This window comes from Puntigrus tetrazona, chromosome 15 (assembly GCF_018831695.1).
Source record: "Puntigrus tetrazona isolate hp1 chromosome 15, ASM1883169v1, whole genome shotgun sequence".
Taxonomy (NCBI): Eukaryota; Metazoa; Chordata; class Actinopteri; order Cypriniformes; family Cyprinidae; genus Puntigrus; species Puntigrus tetrazona.
Window position 1 is genome coordinate 5,076,352 of NC_056713.1, and position 10,311 is coordinate 5,086,662.

The 10,311-nt window shown below is 40.3% G+C and overlaps 1 pseudogene; it reads right to left on the bottom strand.

The window, feature by feature from the left end:
* Positions 1-687: 687 nt before the first annotated feature.
* On the bottom strand, positions 688-9,987 carry LOC122359344 (annotated as a pseudogene).
* Positions 9,988-10,311: the final 324 nt, after the last annotated feature.

A 10,311-nucleotide genomic window follows, 5' to 3' on the forward strand; every position in this document is an offset into this window, starting at 1 on the left:
ACTTAAAACTGCATATTTATAAGGGCCTAATTTTTATGCATACATGTTTTCATAAAATAAAAATTTTATCCGTCTGTAGGTGCAGGTAAGTCACGTTAATAAGAGAGTCATAACGACTGAACCGATTCATTTAAACTGCTGATTCATTCAGAAGGAAAACAGTGCTGTGGCTGGTTTGTAATGTTTTTGATGGCGGAATAGAGCAAAAACAGGCAATATTTTGTTGAAAAGCGTGTTCTAATATTTTACTTCAGGGTCATAATCCTTTTCCGATGAAGTAATTCATTTCTCTGGTCTTCCGAGCCCAGGTGACTTCCTAATGTAGGTGAGTGTGTGCCAAATACAGCACCTTGGAGATATATGCTTTGGGTGACCAAAAGTTGTTCACACATTTCCTCTTCGCTGATCCACTTTATATAACAATCCATTTTTTATTAGTAAAATGTGGAAAACCAACCTACTTCACCCTCTCAGAAGTTGCCCTCAACCATTTACATTCTTCCAGGCCTGGGTCAGCATACAGGATCTTGCAGGCTGGGCAGTGCCAACTGGTCTCTTAATGTTTTTCCTCGTGGTCTCTGCTGGGGAAATTCAGAAAATACTTCAAGGAGTCTAGCTCATCGTACCTGACTCCCTCCTGGGCCTTCTGAGGCCGTGGCAGTGGAATTGGGAATTCAACATGCCCTCTTATTCTCTTCTGGGCTGGTTGTTCCTGCACCGTAGTCTCTTCAGGGGTTTGAGCAGGTTGTGTCTAGACGAACTGGGCGCTTTGGGTCGTGGGAGGTCTCCTCTCATCTGCAGCTCGCCTGTCTAGTGCAGGCGGCAAATGCCTGACAGTCTCTGCCAACCAAGACTGGGACGGGCAAGGCTCCACCACCTCACCGCATTTGGAACCGGCCCTGGGGCGTAACCATGCTGGCTTCTGCCATGGTAGGTTCTATGTCGCCATGAATACAGGATACAGATCTCTTCCCACGAAAGTGACCCTGCAAATTCCGGCCGGACTAAGGTCACCATGCTTCCAGAGTCAACAAGGCTTCAGTGTCTTGGCCTGACCCTTGACAGGGAATCCTAGGGGCAGCTGCCTCTTCTGTGGCCCAGCAGGTGGTGAGGAAATGCACTATGTCACTTTGAAGAGTCTGTGGTGCTACAGGGCCTGAGCTCTTTCTGTTTAGGCAATCCTGGGCCAAGTGTCCCCTCCTTTCTACATCAATCATTTCAATCATTTATTTATATAGCGCTTTAACAACACAGGTTGCATCAGCACTGTACAGAGTGACCACTTATTAAATGCAGAGACGGTTCTGTAGTCAATTCAACGATAGTCACTAGAAGTTAAGTGTCCCCAACCACAACAGAGGCGACAGCGGCAAGGGAAACAAAACCCCATGCATACAGAATGGAGAAAAACTTGGGAGAAATCCAGGATCAGTTGGGCTGCTCCTCTCTGACCGACGCCCAGCACTTAGCTTCCAGTCTAATTTTTAAACGAGCTGTGTCAGGTAGTGTAAATGACTTAGTGTGTGCGTGTGCGTGTGTGCATCAGGATCTGGGTGATTGGTCCTCAACGCATCTAGGTGTTCTGGCCCTCTGATGAACATAATCTCTGGTGCTGATCCACCATCTAGTCTGGATACAAACTGTGAAAAAACAGATTGAGAAAGAGACAGGACTAATATTAGAAGGTGATGCTATTCTTTTTACGATGTCACAAGTACATCGTATTGTAGGAGTAGTGTTCCCTAGTTCCAGCAAATCTAAGTAATGCAGCCTAAAAATCCTTTAACGGATTTGAATAATAAAAGGCGTGTTGGTGTGTTATGTAGGCTAAGTTGAAAAGATGTGTCTTTTAATCTAGATTTAAACTGGCAGAGGTGTCTGCTTCCCCAACAGAGTTAGGGAGATTGTTCCAGAGTTTAGGTGCTAGATAGGAAAATGATCTGTCAGCTCACAGTTGATTTTGATATTCTGTGTAATATCAAATGGGCTGTGAGCTTGAGAACGCAGCGACGGCAGGGACTATAATGTGATAAGAGCTCGCTTACATTGAGGAGCTAAACCATTCAGGGCTTTATAGGTATCAATAAGATTTTAAAATTATTCGATGTTTGATAGGAGCCAGTGCAGTGTTGACAGAACTGGGCATTATGATCATACTTCCTAGTTCTAGTAAGGACTCTACATGTGTTTAATTAGCTGAAGTTTGTTTATTAAGCGCGGCAGAACAACCACCCAATAAAGCATTGCAATAATCTAACCTTGAGGTCATAAACGCATGAATTAATATTTCTACATTAGAGGTTGAAAGCATAGGTCGTAATTTAGATATTATTTTTAAGATGGAAAACGCAGTTTTACAGATGCTAGAAACATGGTTTTCAAAGGAAAGATTATGTCAAACAGCACACTTGTGTTCCTAACTGATGATGAAGAATAACAGAGCAGCCATCAAGTGATAGGCTGTGTTCTAGATTATTATATGTGGGGCTTTTTAGGTCCAATTATTACACCTCTGTTTTTTCAGAATTTAACATTAAGAAGTTACTCATCATCCAGCTTTTTATATCGACTCATGCATTCGTTAGATTCTATGTGTCGTGGTATCACCAGCTGCGCTTGAAATATAGAGCTGAGTATCATCAGCATAGCAGTGAAAACTAACACCATGACTCCTGATAATATCTCCCAGAGGTAAATATGTATTGCAGGTTGAAAGTAAAGTAACGGCCCTAGCATCTGAGCCTGAGGAACTCCATATTTCACTTTTGATCGAGCAGATACCTCCTCATTTAATGCCACAAACTGATAGCGGCCAGATAGATATGATTTAAACCATGCTGGGCGCTTTCCTCTAATGCCAACATAGTTTTCTAGTCTATTCAAGAGAAATGCTGTGATCGAGCAGATCACCGAATGCTGCGCTAAGATTCATTAGCACTAATAACGATAAAAACCACGATCAGATGATAGAAGCAGGTCATTAGTGACTCTAATGAGCAGTCTCAGTACTATGGTACTGCTCAAAACCTGATTGGAAATCCACAGACATTTTTTTCTAAAAAGGAACACAGTTGTGAGAATACTACTTTTCTAGCATTTTTGACAGAAAAGGAGATTAGAGATTGGTCTGTAATTTACTAAGTCTTTTTGGGATCAAGATGTGGTTTAATGAGAGGTTTAACTACAGTCAGTTTGAAGGTTTTGGGAACATATCCTAATGACAATGATGAATTAATAATTCAAAAGAGATCTATGACTTCTGAAGCAGATCTTTTAATAGTTTAGATGGAACAGGGTCTAACATAAGCATGCTGCTGTTTGATGATTTAACAAGTTTGTACAAGTCTTCTTCTCCTATCATAGAGAAAGAGTGTAATTTTTCCTTAGGGGATCTAAAGCTCACTATCTGATGTGAAACTGTAGCTGATGGCTGCATAGTTATGCAATTTTATTTCTGATGGTATCAATCTTAGAAGTAAAGAAATTCATGAACTCATTGCAGCTATACTCTGAGGAATATTAGCACTCAGATCGCTTTATTTTTTGTTAATTTAGTTACTGTACTGAATAAATACCGGGTTGTGTTTGTTTTCTTCTAAAAGGGATGAAAATAATCAGATCTTAAGTTATTTTTAATGCTTTCTCTGTATGACAAGATACTTCTCCCGCCAGGCAATACGAAATACTTCTAATTTAGCTTTTCTCCACCTGCGCTCCATTTTCCGGTCGTTTCTTTAGGGTGCGTGGTGTTGTCATTATACTGATAAGGCCAGATTTTTCTTTATCTTTTAAGTGCAAAGGAGCAACTGTATCTAAAGTGCTAGAAAAAGAGAGTGCATAGTTTCTGTTACATCATCAAGTTTTTGCGTCGATTGATGAGCTAAGGAATTGAGATAGGTCAGAAGGTTATTTAGAGCTGCTTCTTTGTAGGAAGTGATGGTTCTACCATACTTGTAATAAGAAAGAGTTTACAGGTTTAATCATACAGAGTTCACACAAGACTAGATAGGATCTGATAGTGACTGAAATGTCATCACTTTGTTGCAGTACTTCAACCAATTTTAACATCCATTCCATGTGACAGTATTAGATTCAGAGTGACGATTTTGACAATAAGTAGGTCCAGAGATCGTGTTGTTCAAACCCCCAACGGAGTTCAAAATGTCTAAGAAAGCTGATCCTAATGAGTCTTTTTCATTATCAACATGGATATTAAAATCGCCAACAATTAAGACTTTATCTGGCGGCCAGTACTTCAACTCAGTTAGAAAATCAGCAAATTTTTAATGAAATTGTGCTGTGCCCTGGTGGCCTGTATAATAGTAGCCATACAACATGACAGAAGATTTCCATCAAATAGCACATGATTCTGTAGATAATGTTATATGCAGCACCAAAACTTCAAATGAGTTATACTTAAAGCCTGCCCTGAGAAGTACTCAAGAATATTGTTATAAATTGTAGCAACACCTCCCTCTACCTTAAACATGGCTCATTTTTATAGAAATAATTTTGGGGGGTAGATTCATTTAGGAGTAATATAATCATCTGGTTTTACAGGTTTCTGTCAAACAAAGCAAATCTAGCTTCTGGATCTTAATCAAATCATATATATAAAGTGCTTGTGGAAAGTGATCTAACATTTAGCGAGCCAAGTTTTATCGCTTGGTTTATTTGAATTATAGGTAGTTTTAATTTGTTGGACATTAATTAAATTATTGCTTTTGGATTAGGTTTGACGTTTTCTGCATATTCTAATTCCGGGAACATGACACAGTCTCTATAGTGTGATATCTAGGTGAAAGAGTCTCTATGTGCTGAGAATTAACTGCCTTTCAGGACGCGGAGGCAGCTAGCAGACGGTCGGTTTAGCCGGCCCGTCTGCTTCCTGACCTGGGCACTAGTTGGTCATGTTGAGCCATAAGACCATATGCCATATTTCTAGATAGAAGAGCTGCACCACCTCAAGAGGGATGAAGACCATTCCTTTCAACGTCAGGTCTGCCCCAGAAACTCATCCAATTGTCTATAAAGCCTATGTTGTTCTGCGGGCACCACTAGACATCCGCGCCATTGAGACCCAGCAATCTGCTGTAAATCTCATCACCCCGTAAGCAGGAGGACCAGAGCATATTACATTGTCCGACATCGTAGTTTCTGCACCACACACCCTTTAATATTATTTTAGTGATCTCCGATCATGGTCAACCATCATTAGCTACGACGTGCGGAATAACCAATCTACGAAATTTACGCTAGCATTGAAGCCAGCACTTTTAAATTTGACAAGATGTCAGACGCCTGGCTCCTGGTAAGCATTGACTATTGTGGCTGGTGTCTCTATTTTCACGCCTGCATAATAGAATCGCTTTAATTACTAGAGCACTTTGATCAGGTTTCAGTGGGTGCGTCACCGAGTGGGGAGAACTCTGTTTGATGTTCTGATCGGAACGGAAGAGCAGTGTTTTGACCTCGCGACTAGCCCGCCACGGTCACTCCACTCGTTCTGCTGGTAGGCTCTAGTTGAACCGAACAATGTACACGATTCACTGTACTAGTCGCGATCCAGCAGTATCTACAGCCCTCGCATTCTTACTGTCCTCAATTAAAGTTTGATGCATGTCTCTAATTCTAAAACCTTCTCTGTCAGCCTAGCAATTTCCCTGCATTTATCACATCGTAACTCTGATCGGTAACAGAGAAGGATAAGCTTATACATGAAGGAATGGTGCAAGTGGGACGCATGCAGGGAGAAGCCATTTGCTCTCACCGTAAGGGATTCACTTACCACTTTGTTCTGATGAGCCAGGTGCGATGAACGTGAGCGCGAGGAACAAATGAACAGGAGCGGAAATAAAAGCTCACAATAGGCGCGAAAAATGCTGTGGTGGGAGCGAAGTAATCGGGCTAACGCAGTACTCAACTCACCGAAGTTTTAGATTAAAGCAACGAACTAACAGGTCTAATTAGTTAGATTAATTTGATAGTATCAACACATGTACACAGTTAAATTCATATTTGATCAAGAGAAGAGGTGATGTTTAAGCTACACGCAGTTACAAACAAACCAACCTCTCAGCAGACAGGAGCAATCGAGCAGGAGATAGGAGCAATCGAGCAGGAGTAAAAAACACTGCTTTGTAAACCAGACTTCGCAGAGGCCACTCTTCCCTGCCTAGTCTTAGGGCTTTTGCTTGAGTTATCTCCACGGAGACTTCTTAGGGTACTCTCTGTTGTGATCTCCAGGAGGCAGCTTTATTCTCCTCAGGCCTCAGTAAGCTCACGCAGTCACCTGGTGGTTCTCCAGGAGAGCAATTAGCGCCTCTACAATTTGCGGTCCCTGTTGAGCCACATACCTCTTGGCATCTGCTGGCAGGCTGCATGCACAGCAGTCAATCACTACCCTCTCTATGGAGGATGGCCCGTCCCTTCTTCCAGCCAGCTCCTCACCATTCGAGGCCAATGTGGCTACCTGAGCCCAGGCTGGGAGGATAACCTGGTATCCCCAGCTATGAACTCGCTGTGGTTTGGCAGGTAGGCTAAGTCCATATTGGGCGAGAACCACTCTCTTGACCAGTTCATAACTGGCGGCTTCATGGACAGTGAGATCCCGACAGGCCTTCTGTGCCCTCCCGGTCAGAAAAGGAAGAATTAGAATTTGCCCACTTGCTCCTTAGCCATCTCTCTCGCTGAGCGGTTCTCTCAAAAAGAGGACAAAGTAGGTTTCCATGTCATCATCCTCAGTCATCTTGGTTAGATAATCTTGAGGCCTCCTGCCCTGGGCCTCAGTCCTTTGACAGAGCTCTGTGGACGACTGCATTCAGGGTGGTTTGGGCCTGCAGAATGGCAGTCAGGGCCTCTTCCATTTTTTTTTTTTTTTTTTTAAGTCAGGCTTCTCTCTATGCCCACATTCTCCACCATATGTAAGCCCCTGACCACCAAATTGGTGTGACTAGCTCAGGTTGTCCACTCAGGAAATACAGCAGGCAGGTTTAGGTGGAACAGAACTCAGATTTCTTTATTTTGTAATAGGGGTGAGGGAGAGGGTTGGAAGAAAACTATAACTCAAAAGCTGTTCCTTCTTTGCAGAGCTGGTCTCTTGGCAGCCCCCTCAATTTCCCTGAGAGGAAGGCAGAGAAGAAAGGTAGTTAGTGGAAGGTGTCTAGGGCTACTCACGGCCACCCTGTACTTCTGTGGTTCAGGGGGTTCCAGCATTCCGCCTCTGCTCCTCTTTCCTTGTCTCCCCTTACTGAGGCTTCTCCATTCTTTTATGTGGTGGTTTCTGATCGTGCCCAACAGTCTGCACCTGAGGCTCCCTATTATTGAAGTAAGGATGAACACCTGTGTGGAAGCTATCCTTGGTCCTGATTACCTGGTGACCCCTTTCTTGTGGGGTTCTCCATGGTGCTGAAAGTGCTCAGGCTGCCTTGTGGGGGGACCGTTACTCTTCCTGGCCACCACAATACCTGGCAATATAATGCATTTATTTTTATATTTATGGTGAAGGGAGGAGTATAATGGGAACCAATGGTGGGTCTGTCTTAAAGGAGCGAGTTGCGATTCTGACACTGAATCTACACTGGAAGCGAACAGTAGCGTTTCAAAGTACAAGTACTTTGTACCTTTATCCACTTATTGTTCTCTCTCTTAACATGTGTAAATGTGTAAATGTCTGCAGCATCGAATATGCCTAAAGCACTGAATGTGGTCGGGTAAAAGAAGAGCATATTGGTATGATTGCCTCTGTCAGACATGAACAGATGCTTTTGTATATATTTGGTTTATACATAGAGTTACACTCAAGTTGTAACTTAGTGCCCATCGACACATCAAAACTAGGCTAAGTTGTAACTTTCTTACAGCTGGTGCAGTCGGCACCGGGGCACTAAGCCACAACTGGAACTGACTTATGTACTGGAGGCCCAAAGATATCACCATTTGTGGAAAGCAATTATCTGGCCTATATCTCAATATTCTTCCGGCTGTTTAATGGATTTGATATGTGCCAGCTACGCCTACATTAATGTATGGTCAAATCCATACAACCCCACAAATCCCCACTGACTAGAGATGACCCAGGGTAACAAACCCAATTTGGAAATGCAGGCTCCTGAGACTGAGACAAAAGTCAGTATGTCTGTGTAATTTGAAATGCAGGTTTTGTGCATGAGCATCTGATTTTTGTAATACAATCTGTGTTGTGTATATATTTCTCAATGAAAAAAAAGGGATATGATGGAGTCATTACACCAATGTTGTCCCCATACATGTTGTGCATGTGCAGGGTGACAAAGGCTGAATGGAAGAAGAATACATTCGACACAGTATAATCTTTGAATTGTGGCTTGTTTGTAAACAAATTTGTGGTAAAATAAAGTGAACAAAGGACCAAGTTCTTACTGACACAGTCTGGCACTTCACTGAAAATAAAGTTAATCAAATAAAATTTAACGTTTGATATCTGAAGAAAGTGTATACTTAATTTGTACTCATAAATTATTAGTATGTTTAATTAAAAAATGACAAAATCATGGCAAGTAACATTAAATAAAACAGAAAAGAACAAATAATGAAAACGTAAATATATGAATAATAAATAATGAAAATACGTTCAGAAGAAGAAACATCAGCCAAGAAATATTTTCCAAATTACAAATACTTTCCAAGTTACACAAATTTTTCAAAATTGTTCATATAGACTTTTAAGGTACAGTTAAGTCTAATTTACCTCTGCTACAAATTTTTGGATTGTGGTGGAAACCTGAGCACCTGAAAAAAGCCCACACATGCTGAGAACATGCAAACTCTTCTTGTGAGTGTCAATGATGTAAAATATTAAATGTAACTATTCCTAAATATTAAATTTTGAACGTTTAGTTAAATAATTGAATGACAGACAAAGCAGAATCATAGTAAAATAGATTCATGTAAAAGGTAAATTACTGTATGACTTATCTAGTGTAATATGCTTGAATATATACATATTTAATTGTCCATATTGATACAATTCACAATACACTGAAATGCCACAATGACATTTCTTCAAACAGTTTTGTTTATGTAATACCTACTTTTGATGCAACTATATTTTTACACACTTGCCTGATATTTTTAAGTCTCATTCCATACAGAATAGGGTTAAGCACTGGCTGACACATCAAGAAATAGACTGAAACGATTACACGTAACAAAGCTGGCATTCTGATGTTATCAAACCTGCTTTGGATTGTTTCAAAAAAGCAGCCCAAAGAAAAGTTTAAAGAGATATGATGTGTGGTGCACAGGTGCTTAGAGCCTTCTGTTTAGCTTCTTTAGTAGAACTCAAACATATTTTTAGAATTCTTGTATATGAATAAATGATTAGCATCAGTGGGATCAATGCTGTCATCACATTAACATAAATGCCATAAGTGTTATTCAAAGAGGTTTTCGAACAAGCAAGTTTCACGAGCAAATAATTGTCGCACCATACTTTTCAATAATGTTTCCACAGAGTTGCAATTTAAAATTAAAACATAAAAGAATAAAAAATTGAACAAAGCAGTACGACCACACCAATACAATTAACACACCCACCTAAAAGGGTCATGATTCTGTTATACTGCAATGGATAACAGATCGACACATATCTATCAAAAGACATAACTGCTAAATTACAAAATTCAATCATTGCATATGTATACAAGCAAAATATTTGCAGGTAACAATAAATGAGAGAAATTTCATTGCTATTCAAATAAGATTAACTTGAAGGAAGGAAATAAAGCTGTGCTGCCATACAATTCATTAACAAACAGACTACAGAGAAAAACATACATTGGTTTATGAAGGCTTTTGCTGAACAGATGACACCAATCAGAAAGCTATTGGCAAACAGGATTGTTGAGTACAGAACCGTTATCACAGCAAACAAGAAGTACTTCATCTTGAGTTCCAAATTAAGATATCAGTCAGCCTGATGGATGTAAAATTTGTACCATTTTCCATATTATTTGCTTGCTGTTCAGAAAAACAGATTGCAGAAAATTGTATACTGTATGTTTTCCTCACTAATGTATTCCATACGTATATTAGGCAATTAATAAATAAAAAAAAAACCTTCTTTACTGATGAGATGTTTTATATAGAGCAGACTGTCAATGAAAAAAAAAAAAAAATTAAAAGGTCATGGAAAAAATCTAACTGCAACGAATTATGTTTGCTTGCTGGTGAAACATCTGCATTTATAATACAGGACACAGACACAAGGGAATGTTAGCGTGGCTGTTCCAACTAATTTATTCCAGACTTCTTATAGGTAGAAATACAATC